The sequence below is a fragment of the Natator depressus genome, chromosome 2 (genome assembly GCF_965152275.1).
Source record: "Natator depressus isolate rNatDep1 chromosome 2, rNatDep2.hap1, whole genome shotgun sequence".
Classification (NCBI taxonomy): domain Eukaryota; kingdom Metazoa; phylum Chordata; order Testudines; family Cheloniidae; genus Natator; species Natator depressus.
Window position 1 is genome coordinate 12,713,762 of NC_134235.1, and position 12,622 is coordinate 12,726,383.

At 43.9% G+C, this 12,622-nt stretch overlaps 1 long non-coding RNA gene across 1 annotated transcript in view; it reads left to right on the top strand.

Moving 5' to 3' along the window:
- Positions 1-354: 354 nt before the first annotated feature.
- The window catches only part of LOC141981259 (uncharacterized), a 38,226-nt gene continuing 25,958 nt past the window's right edge, over positions 355-12,622 (top strand). The window contains exons 1-2 of the long non-coding RNA XR_012637703.1: positions 355-554; positions 6,649-6,746. This is a non-coding gene — a long non-coding RNA (uncharacterized LOC141981259). The remainder of the gene's footprint in view (positions 555-6,648; positions 6,747-12,622) is intronic.

Here is a 12,622-nt window from a genome sequence, read left to right on the forward strand (position 1 = left end):
AACCACCACAAAATCCTGGACAATACTTGTCCATCTCTCGCTATCGTTGTTGTTACAGAATATATAACGGCTCTGAAAAGTAATGCTACAGAAACATTGGCAGCTGCTCCTGGAAGCTGCAGACATATCTGAGATAATAATTCAGTCTAAGAAGAAGCCTTAAGATACAAACCGAACACTCCAGAATGTGTGCCTGCCTGCCAAATGCAATCCGAACTACATTAGCATCCAGTAATATGCTCCTTCTCCATGTGACACCATCTGTGAATTTCACTTGCTCATGTGTTAGCTCCAAGTAACTGTGAACAGTGCCTAATTTAAAGGGAGATAATGAAAAGTAGAAACAACACTTCCATTGTAATCACTGTGAGGGTCAGGTGGTATCTCCCTAAACTAATACACTATTCTACAGTGTACTGCATCACCTTATGGTGCAGAGTGGCGGATCTGTCCATTCTTATATGTAGCCTCTGCCAATCCAGACTCCAGTACTAGGTGCAGGAGTGGACATGTTACCAATGCAAGCTCTGTCCTTTCTGCAGCGGGCACAGTCAGTAAGTATTTTTTTCAATTATTTATTTTGTGGAGGAGGGTAGGAGGGGGGAAATCCACATGTAACTTTTGGATTTTGTAATACACAAGACACAATGGCTAAGAATAGATTCCTCCCCCTACTCCTTGTGCACTGTGTGCCCCGTCTCTTTACAGCAAAATCTGTGTTTCCTGCGCTTGCCACTGCTGCCAGATTTTTTAAATTATTTATGAACGGCAAATGATTTGCACTCCGTCCAAATCAGGGAATGATTCAAACCTGGTGCATCAATGGCATGATGAGGGCACTAAAAAAGGATTAGAGTAGATCAGAGTAAATAGGGGGAAAGTCATAGGGATTGGTGAAAGAGTGGATTCTATACCAGACTACTAAGCCTTCAGCTAGTCAGGCTGGTTCCTTTGAAAAGAGGGTATCCCTTTCTCTTTAAAACTGCCTTGTATTTAGCAAGGTATGGCTAAGGGACAGGTGAGCTGCTTCTAGGGAATAAGAACCCCCTCAAACTCTCATCCATATTTAGCAACAAGTTTAGAGAAATGCTTTTCAGAGTTCTGAAATGCTAAGGTAAGGTCTGTTGGGTTGCGGGGGTGGTGGTGGTGGGGGTTTAAACTCATATTTTATGGTCAGACCCTACTTTTGGATGATTCTCCAAACAGTTCCTCAGCCCTGTATCTTTTAGTTCACACATCGTCATCCCTGATAAGTACCATTTATCACCATTATCTGTCCTAGTCTGGTAGGCAACCAGGCAGGTGTATTCTGTACATGGGAGTGTGGACTCCATACATGCTGTGGTAGATCAGTATTGTCGCATGTGTTTCGGCAAGCCAGTCTCATAAAAGTTTAGTTTGGACATATTAGGTCAAACTCTGGTTGTTCTTGGGTGGATGTACTGGTGGTGTACAGGGGATAAGAGGTAGATTGGTTCTAGAAGCCAGGTTGCTAGTACTTGCATTCCCTAGTTCTTCCAGAAACTTCTGGTCCTCAATTCCCAAACTGTAAAAGAGGGAACATAGCACATTCTTTTTCTCAACCTTCATCAGTCTTGTCTATTTAAACTATAGACTCTTTGGGGCAGAAAATATCTCTTACTCTGTATTTGCACAGCACCTGGCCCAATAAGGCTCCAGTCTCAGCTGGGACTTCCAGTCACTACTGCAATACACAAGGCTAATACATTCCTGCTTGACAGTGTTTATATCACCAAAAGAGCACAGCAGTCAGCACTGACCGGCACCATTGTTGGCAGCCTGACAGAGGACACAAGGACTCAGTGGCTATGGAGACTGGATTGTCCTCTCATCTTTAGACTGTTTCCTCTAGAGCAGTGGTGGGCAACTTGTGGCCCACGGGCTGCACGTGGCCCATCAGGGTAATCCGCTTGCAGGCTTCGAGACATTGTTTACATCGACTGTCTGCAGGTACAGCCGTTTCCCGCAGCTCCAGTAGCCATGGTTCGCCGTTCCTGGCCAATGGGAGCTGTGGGAAATGGCTGTGCCTGCGGACAGTCAATGTAAACACTGTCTTGTGGCCCGCCAGCGGATTACCCTGATGGGCCGCGTGCAGCCCATAGGTCACAGGTTGTCCACCACTGCTCTAGAGCACAGTTGAGGCTCTTTGGCAGACTGCATGGGGAATCTTGCACTGCTGCTCCTGTTCCATTTTCCATTTGGATAAAGGATTTCAGTCTCCAAGGGCATCAGCACAGCATCTTCAGAGACATTAACAGGACACCTTTTCCAAAAACCCATTGAAGTTTGACTTTAATGCACTTAGGATCAGGCCTTTCACTATTCCTTATTTTTAAAGCGAGGAAAACAAATACAATTGGTCAAAATGTACCCAGTCATAACCTCCCATTTGAGCTTAATACCCTACGGAAAGATACAGCCCTAACCGCACAATGTGCTTAGCCCACACAGATGCAGATCCTCTTACCACCAGTTATGAGTACTGTTTAGAAAGCTGGGTTCCTGAGAGAGCGAGCGGGAGGGGCTATTGCCAAGTCTGTGGAGTTTGACAAAGAATGTGAGCTTCACCTCCAGCCCACTGGACTGTGCAACGAGCGACTTCTCATCTGCATCAGCTACTTTACGTCAGTTAGGGTCTCTTCCAGGCCTTCTTGAACATCACCTGCCTCTTGCAAAAGAACATTTAGTCCAATTAAGTTAAGTGGACTCCAAAAAGGTGTCACATGATTATCCCATCAGTCTGGCTCAAAAAAAAAAAAAAAAAAAAGAGGCAAGAATAGCTTAATGTTCTATGCAGTGATGAGGCAAGATAAACAGGAGGCTGTTCCAGACATTATGCATTTGCAACTCTCCTGGCATCTTGATTTTTAAGTCCTTGCAGCTCCTTCAGCGCTCAGATGCTGATTATGAGGATTATGATAATTTAGGTAATAAAGCCAGACATGCAGGTTAATGTCACAGCAGGATTTTGTTTCTTCCACGGAAATCAAGGAGCGTAGCTAGTCTTCCAGCCACTGGGCCCCACTTCTGAAGCAGTCCTCAGCAGACTGGGGCAATTTCATGCTTAGTAATTTATTCTTTTTATGCTGCCAGTGGACATGTCACTGGGGAAAATCCAGCTTCTGATTTAACTCCATGAAGTTAAAGGATAATTTAGTTTGAAAAACAAGTTCTATTTTTTTTTATTTAAATGAACAGCCAGAGATACCCAGAGCTCCTGTCTTACTGTAGAGATTAGAGTTTAATCAAGCTAACCTGACCATAAAGGTGTCACTTCCCATCCCAGGAGGCTAAGGCGATTCGGAATAGCTGGATTCAAGATGTACAGAATAAGACGGTCTTATGTGCCTGACCATGAAAGGTTCTAATCTCCTCTCAAAAGATGCTGAGCATTTGTGCTTTTAGCCCTTTCTGTATCTGAGCTGGATATGTCAGACAGACTTTCATTGTCTTGTAGAGTGGTGGAGGGATGGGGAGGGGGTATCTGGATTTGACTTCGCCCTTCACCCTTTCCAGCTAGAGGAACTGAATTCCAGGATGTAGCTGGATATCAGAAGTCTCCTGCTGCTCAACTCTGGTTTCAGCTGATGGAACCCAATAAAGAATTGCAGGTCAATTACCACTGGCCCAGTGGGGCAGGTTTGACTCATTAGACCCTGTCCGGCATGTAATGGAAGTGGAATTCAGCCTTTGGGATAGGAATGACCAAGCCTAGGAGCAGCCAAAGATGGGGATAAGGATTAGGCTGACGTTTTGGAATAAAATTTTGGAATTATCTTTGTGGTCCTCAACACATGGGGCTGTGACTTTTTGATTCCACCACTTGCCCGAGCAAATGCAGGTATCAGCTTGTTCTTTGAATAAATCTGAATCTGGTTTCTTCAGTTTTAAAGTATGTAAAAACACTGATAAATACACACTAAAAAGTTATGCGAGGAGAGATAGACAGCTGGCCTCTGTACCTTTTCAAGGAACTGCCTCTCACATCTGCTTTTCTTCTATACAGCTTGGAGATGGCACTTTCCCTCCCTTCTGTTCTTCTGATGTTGCTGGCAGCTCCATTCCCCACTGTGGTGATTCAGGGCATGTGTCAGCTACATTGCTCTTCTCTGAGTGACAGCCTGCTCTGCCTATTCTCCCCAGTGCAGTTTGAGGGCAGCAGTCCTACTGTACCTTTTTAGAGCAGTAAGGCCCAGAATCTTTTCCACAAGGCCCCAGTGCTCAGACCTTTTAAACACTAAACCCCACTTGGAGCTTCACCCTCCCTTTGCGGAGACTGCAGAGTGGTTTCCACATTTTGGCTCCTCCTGTCTCTCCTCCTCCCCTCACGGCTTACTAGAATCTGCATGATTCTAGAGGAAAATGAGCCATGCTGGGGCTGTGGGCAGTGACTTGTAAGTAGTATTGTAGAAGGACGGGGGTGACAGCCCTGACCTCAGTGGACAGAATGTCCTTTCTTTGAGCATTGGCTCCTCACAGTAGGGGGCTACCTAAGTGTCGGGTCAGCCGACAACCTGTGAGAAACCAGCGGAAAATAGCCAATTGGGAAAGAGCCAGTTTTACTGAGTCACAACTCCCCTGATGTTTCGTTCAGTTTTATGTTTTCACAGGAAAAGGAACAGCAGCTTGAGGACTTGGCTGCATCTCTCCATCTCCCATGTAAGGCTAACCAGAAGCAGGTGCGCTTGGGCACCTAGCTTACTCTGGTGGCCTAAGCAGGCGAGATAAGAAGAGGAGAAAGGGGAACAGAAAAGTGAGCACAAAAAGCAAAAAGGAAGAGCAGCAAGGGACAGCCTTTTGTAATCTAGCCCAGCAATGGAAAGCACCAAGCCAGGGGAAAGACTAAAAGTTGGTGAGTGAAAGGATGGGCTTCTAGGGATTAGAGTGAGGCAGACGGTCACCAAGAGCAAAGTGAGTCTAGTGAGTGGAGGTAGAAATTGGCCATGCCTGGTGGGGAGTGAGTGTGAACAGCCCACATTGGTCCCAATCAGGGACAGACAAACTGCCTAGCTGCCAGTGAGAGCAGATCCACCCTGTGTAGGGAAGCCAAAATTGGAGAGGCCAGAAGAATTCTCTACCATTAGTAGGTCCACTTCTAGCACTTAATGAAGACCATCCCCAATGACATTTAGATGGAACACCCTGAATCCTTGGAGGTCAGGTTGGGCTGCATATTTGTAGGGCAATTAATTATTATTACTATTTATTAACTATATCATGGTAACATCAAAGGGCTCCAGTCAGAAGTATCGGGGGCCTGGTTGTGCTAGGCACTGCCGAAAAACGTATTAAAAAGTCACTCCAGAACAGCTTACAACTAAGTTGTGACTTTCTATGAATAGGGCCCTACCAAATTCACGGCCATGAAAAACGTGTCACGAACCACAAAATCTAGTTTCCCCCCAATGAAATCTGGTCTTTTGAGTGCTTTTACCTTATACTATACAGATTTCAAGGGGGAGACCAGTGTTTCTCAAATTGGGGGTCCTGACCCAAAAGGGAGTTGCAGGGGGGTCAGTAGGTTATTTCAGGGGGGTTGCGGTATTGCCACCCTTACTTCTGCTCTGACTTTGGAGCTGGGCAGTCAGAGAGTGGTGGATGTTGGCTAGGCACCCAGCTCTGAGGGCAGCGCCCCACCAGCAGCACTGCAGAAGTAAGGGTGGCAATACCATACCATGCCATCCTTACTTCTGCGCTGCTGCCTTCAGACCTGGACAGCCGGACAGTGGCAGCTGCTGACTGAGGACACAGCTCTGCAGGTAGCAGCGCAGAAGTAAGGGTGGCAATACCATACCATGCCATCCTTACTTCTGCGTTGCTGCTGGCAGCGGCTCTGCCTTCAGAGCTGGGCTCCCGGCCAGTAGCCGCCGCTCTCCAGCTGCCCAGCTTTGAAGGCAGCACCACCGTTAGCAGCAGCGCAGAAGTAAGGGTAGCAGTACTGCACCCCCCCCTCGCACAATAAGCTTGCGACTCCTCCCAACTCCTTTTTGGGTCAGGACCCCTACAATTACAACACCGTGAAATATCAGATTTAAATAGCTGAATTCGTGACATTTACGATTTTTAAAATCCTAGGACCACAAAATTGACCAAAATGGACTGTGAATTTGGTAGGGCCCTATCTATGAATGCTTCATTTGTCTCTGTCACTGCATTGTGATGTCTGAGAAAAATGAATCATCTATAATCTTGGAACCAGCAAGGGGAGGTCAGTGAAGAAGACTTGATATACAAGTAGTTTAGCTAGTACGCAACAAAAAACATATTGAGGCATCTTTCCTGGCAACAAAGCAAGCGAATTAAATATTGTAAACTTGACTATGCTACATATACTAATGACTTGACATATTGGAATGCAGAGGTGTTCCAGCTATTCCTGAGACACCATGAGAATAAGATACTTACACTGTAGCTAGATGTAGCTAGATGAATGTTTATCAATTCAATCTAAATGCTATACTCGAATGATAATATTTTGTCTGTTAAATAAACTGTCTGCTGTGATATGACTGTCACTTGAGTGTTCAAGCATTGTCAGAGTGGTTTCAGGTTTTGCTTTGAATGAGGGTGACTAGGCAACTTGTAAAGAATGGCTTCTTACGATTTACATATTCATTTAATTTAAAGGGATAGAGCAACAGAATACAGTAGAAAAATTGCTGGTTGAAAAAATGGATAAAGATTCAAGCAGTTCATATTTTCCAAACTGGTTCCTCCAATCCTAGGTAAGTTTGTTTTACAATTATTTACATTTAACTAAAATTAGGAATCTGACATGTTGGACTCAAGTTGCTTATTTATATGTGCTAATTTTATTTAGATTACTATTATTTTATTTGTGACAACATGCTGCACTGAGCATGTCATGCTGGCAACTATTGTCTCATTGTTTCCTTGTGCCCTCCTCTCTGTATTCACCTGTTGTCTCTTATTTTATATTTAGATGTTAAGCTTTTGGGGGCAGGGACTGTCTCTCTGTCCTATGATTGTACAGCTTCTAGCACAATGGGGCCCTGCCCATGTCTGGGCCTTCTATTGCAATAATAAATAATAATAATGAATATAATATAATATTTAAAAAGAGTGGAGCCTATGAATATTTGGGAGGTGGGATTACTCTTCAAAATTCTTTTTTCCAAGTAAGAGTCTCATTAAATCTCCTTCTGAAAAATTAATTCAAACCTTGAAAAGCAGCATTCTCTTGCATAGCTTGAAGGTTAGATCTGTTTTGCTGAAGTGCCAGAGTTTTAATATAAAATATTTAACTGGAACGCTAGAGGCTTGGGATGTTGTTTCAATCCTGGTGAAAAATGTTTTTTACATAAACTTAGCAAACCCGTGTGCAACATCTGTCATTACTCAGGAAACCACTTAAAAATGTTGTAACTTATTTGCAAGTGTGTAAGGATATTCAAGGGCTTTAAACTCTGCAATAAATGCCTGGAAGGTGGTGTATTCACCATATGCAGCACCCTTCAGGATGCGATGCTGCAAGGGGTCCTCCAGTGCCTCCTGCTGGCCGAGGCCTCTCAGTGGGTCTTTGGTGGCTCAGCCCTCTGCCCAAGTCACATAAAGTTCTGTCCCCATCTGCGGTAAGGAAAGACCCAAGCTAAATAGGGTGACCAGATGTCCCGTTTTTAAAAGGACAGTCCTGGTTTTGGGGACTTTTTCTTATATAGGTGCCTATTACCCCCCATCCCCTGTCCCGTTTTTTCACAGTTGCTATCTGGTCACCCTAAAGCTAAACATCCAAATAATAGTTCTTCAGCCCCTCTCAGGCTCCACTGAAGTGTTCTTAGTGGCCGTCCCTCAGCCCCCCCACCCCCAGGAGCCTAACCTGCTTCTGCAGATGTACTGGCATGTCCCTTGCTCTTAGGTTTGCCAACCCTCCAGGATTGGCCTGGAGTCTCCTGGAATCAGCATCGATCTCCCAGTGACTATTCAAAGCAATCCGGGAGATTTTAATAGGATATTTTAAGAAAATGACATTATGTCATGTTGGGGGAAAAAAATCTCTTGGAATAGCTTCAGTCAGAGCTGGCAACCCTACTTGCTCTGTGGCTGGTAGGGGAACCCAGGCCTGCCCTGTACTCTGAGTTCTCGTGCAGGGATTCTGTATTAAACAGCTAGGTCAGCGTCTTCAGATATACTGCTGTTTCCCTTGGCCACTTCCTACTTCTAAGCCCCCTGGTGCTGCTCTCCCATAGTCTTTGCTTAACATGGCCTCCCTTTGGTTCTCAGGCCTCTGGCTTCTCCCTTCTAATAAATCTCCTGCACCCCTCGAGCTCCTATCTGCAGGACATTCCTGCCTCCTTTGCAGTCTTTCCCCTCCTGAATTCTTCATTCTGTTTGTAGTCTTTTCCTAACCCTTTCTCTACTGGGGTCATTACATTGCCATGCCACCATAAGCTGGAGAAGAGTTGCAAGGTCATAGGTAAGGTTAAGCCTTGCTTGCCTTAAAGGGCCAGCCAAACTGTGACACTGCCCTATATAAAAGTATACATTTTTTCCACATGAAGAGTGAACTACACTTGGCTCCAGGGCTTCTCTTATCTCCAGAATCTGAAAGAGAATGTAACAGAACCATAATAGTAAATGCTAACCAGTACTCCAAACAATACATATCAAATGTGAGGTCATGGCACCAGGTTACCTAGAAGGAAGGAAAAGATATATATGATCTTGGTAGGGCTACCAGTGATGTGACTTATTAAGCTGGACACTCAAAAGAGAATTTCTGCTTCCAAAAATTCTCAATACCTATTATTTTCAGGAACGTCTGCACCTGGAGAAATAGCTATATACCTTGTTTCACATGTTGAATGTGAGTAATGACAAGAATGGACTCCATTTTTTTCTAAAACTAAGCTGGTTCTTTATTAAGACAACCATTTACAGAGGTGCTGCAATTCTGGCTAACATTCTAGCCGTGTGCACACAGACCGACTTCTTGGTGTCTCCTCCAAATTCTTGCCTCCTGAAAATTGTGCTCCTCCTACCAAGCACGTTGTTACAGACTCTCTGACTAATATGTGAAGAAGAAAATGTGGATCATACCATATGCCATTGGTCTGAGGCAGCTTGTAAGGCCCAACCCCAAACAATGGTACTGGCTTGAAAGCACAGAGTATCCTGGAGAAGATGTTGCCCATGCACTAGATAACGAACCTTGAATCTCTTATGGACTGACTTTAATTGGGATGAGTGGAGCTGCAAACCATGGGGCTGATGCCTTAGTGGTCCATAGTTAGCATCATTGACTTGGGTGGTTATGTATCAGGCTATAGCTGTGTTAGTCTGTATCCACAAAAACAACAAGGAGTTCGGTGGCACCTTAAAGACTAACAGATTTATTTGGGCATAAGCTTTCGTGGGTAAAAAAAACACTTCTTCAGATGTTAGTCTTTAAGGTGCCACTGGACTCCTTGTTGTTTTTGAGTGGTTATGAGCACAGGGATGAAATTCTCCCTGAGGATGAGGGCCTGTGCAAACTCTTCTGTATTACTTATGTCCTGCAGGATGACTGCACAGAGGAACCACTGGACATCAGCTGTACCGGTGGCCTCCACATCCCTTTGTTAGGGGGAGAGAGTCTAGCAGCAGCCTTCCATTATCTGGTGTGGAGGGAGATGATGAGGGAATGGATCCATGGCCCTTACTAGAGCTGCAACCACTGTTCCACCCCACTGTCTGGAGTAGAGCTGCATGAGGCCTGGAAAAAGGGAAGTACAGTGAAGTTCTCATAACTGGGCCCCAAGTTAGGGGTGGATTTTACCCAACTCACATGGACTTCTACCTCGTAAAGCCTGATGGCTGATAGGCTTCATGTGGTTGATGTGTATGCAGCCATGGAGCAGTCACAGAGTTACAGTCAGTAATGTGTCTTCTAATGTAGCTATGAACAAAAGAGACATTAATAATCAGATCAATGCCAGGTGTGGAGGGGTAGCTCAGTGGAGAGTCATCTTGTAGATGAAGTGGAAAAAAACAGAAAATAGGATAATGAGAGTCCTTGAAGGGGCTCTCATCCATCATCCCCCCCACTGATAACCTTGCGGAAGGTCCTGAATGTCCCATAAAGACCGATTACATCCCACGGGGCTGTTCATCAGTGCAAAGCCAACTGATACTATTATAAGGATCACAGCTTCTCAGATAAAGACAGGGTTGTCAGGAAAGCCAGACAAGTAGATTACTGCACTTATGAAGGAAATAAGTCAGTTATTAACCTCCATTCTGAACTTAAGAAAATGAAGAGATTTAAAAGGAAGTGGCAGTTCCTTTCTGGCCTGAGGGAACGTAATACAAACAAGGGGTTTCTATTTAAAGTGACGTGTCAACCAGAGGGTCACGTTGCCCTTAATAGAGCTGCAACTCTAGGAGGTCCTAGATGTCCTGGCACATGGAGACACCAGAAGATGATGAAGCTGAGGACGTCCAGCAGCAAGCAAGGAGCAAGGGATGATGCAGCCAGTTCTGATGAACGACACAAAGTGGAATGCTATAGAGGAGTCCCGGGGAAATTCAAATCAAGGAGAAGAATGGCTGAGGATGAGCTGTAGAGATCAGAGAAGGACACTGATTCCTGAATCACATTAAAATATCCCTTTTATTTATATCAAAGCACTTTCCAATTCTAATGGTAATCTATGTCACTGCCAGTCACACAGCTATATTGCCACATCCCATGCCTGAAAAGTTACGTTAATACTAATTTTTATGATGTTCTTTACAGTTAATACAAATAATTTGGTGTATATGGTTCAAGGGAGGAGAAAAAACTGTTTTCCACCCTATATAAAAACACAAAGGACGTACTATTAAAAACACATTAAAACTTGTGACATCTTTCTTAATGGGGGGAAATCCTGGTATATTTTATAAAAGGAAAGTGTTACTTACTATTATTATCTAAACTGGGATTGAAATGCATTTCTATTAATGCCAACAGGCTTAATTATTTAATAAGCTGAAAAGTAGCTCTGATTTAATGGATGATAGACAAAGAGGGGACTGGATACATAAGTGCTGTAGAAAGATGGATAAATAGATGGAGGACAAGAGGACTGTAATATCTAAACATGGTTAAGAGTGAGAAATGAGATGTTGCTCTTCTCATTCTAAACGGCTCCTCCTTTGAAAGATGGTGATTAAACATGAAAGAGATGCAGTGTTATATTTTGATCGGAAACCTGATGTGCACAATATCACTTTGGTCTACTTTACTAACATTAAACAACCTTATTCCTCAGAATCGATCCAATTCTGGTTCTTGATCTTGGTGTGAGGTGTCTGGTTGGTGGCATGCGATATAAAGAAAGTCAGATTCAATCATCTGGCTTGCAGCTCTATGTGCCTGTTATTTTCTATTGGTATTAGGCCAGTGCCTAGAGAGCCCAATCCAGATTAGGGCCCTCGTGTACTAGATACCAAACAAACACATAGTGAGAAGCAATCACTGCCCCAAAGAGTCGAAGCACATCAGACTGGCAAAAAGGAAGTATTATTATCCTAGTTTTACGGATGGGGAACTGAGGCACAGAGAAATTAAATAACTTGCTCAAGCATCACACAGGAAGACTATGATAGAGCTAGGAACTGAATGCAGATCTTCTGATTCACAGTCCAGTTCCTCTATCACATGATCTTTCCTGCTATCTTCCTTCTTTCCATCCATCCTCTAGGATGAATTTTTAAATCTTCTGAGAGAGAAAACAATGCTAAACTCCTGAACTGGTACTGATAATATTACAAGATTGGACCTCATGCCTATGTGTATGTTATTAAATCTTATAGATCAGCCTTTCGTAGAAGACTATAGAGGCTCAGTACATTTCTTTATAGAGACCTTCTTCTAAGCGTACCTAAAATGGAAGCAAGAAGTTTGAAGAGACTCGTGGGAGGCCAAAAAATGCTGTAATGTGGGTTTTAATTAACGCAGTCATTTGTTTACACTTAACATAGCCAGGGCAGAGAAAGAAGAGTAGGCTCAAGACCCTAATATTTTCTTATCCTATATCATCCCCCTATCAGACAAGCTCCATTAGGGAATACCAGGTCTCATTTGGTATAAAGACAGCCTTGGAGCCAGTCAAACCACTTAGAGAATAGGAGGACTTGTGGCACCTTAGAGACTAACAAATTTATTTGAGCATAAGCTTTTGCATCCGATGAAGTGAGCTGTAGCTCACGAAAGCTTATGCGCAAATAAATTTGTTAGTCTTTAAGGTGCCACAAGTACTCCTTTTCTTTTTGCGAATACAGACTAACACGGCTGCTACTCTGAAACCTGTCACTTAGAGAATGTAACACACTACATGCCAGAATGATGGGTCTTCCTCGGACAGATCATGCATTTGGTAGGATTCAAGCTGCAGTCTGATGAATAGATTGGAAGTTCACCAATGGCCTTTGTGAACTTGAAAGTGCAGGTCCTTTTCTTAAAAGCTTACACTCTAGGACAGTGGTTCTCAGACTTTTGTACGGGTGACCCCTTCACATAGCAAGCCTCTGTGTGCGACCTCCCTTTTAAATTAAAAACACTTCTTTACATATTCAACACCATTATAAATGCTGGAGGCAAAGCGGGGTTTGGGGTGGA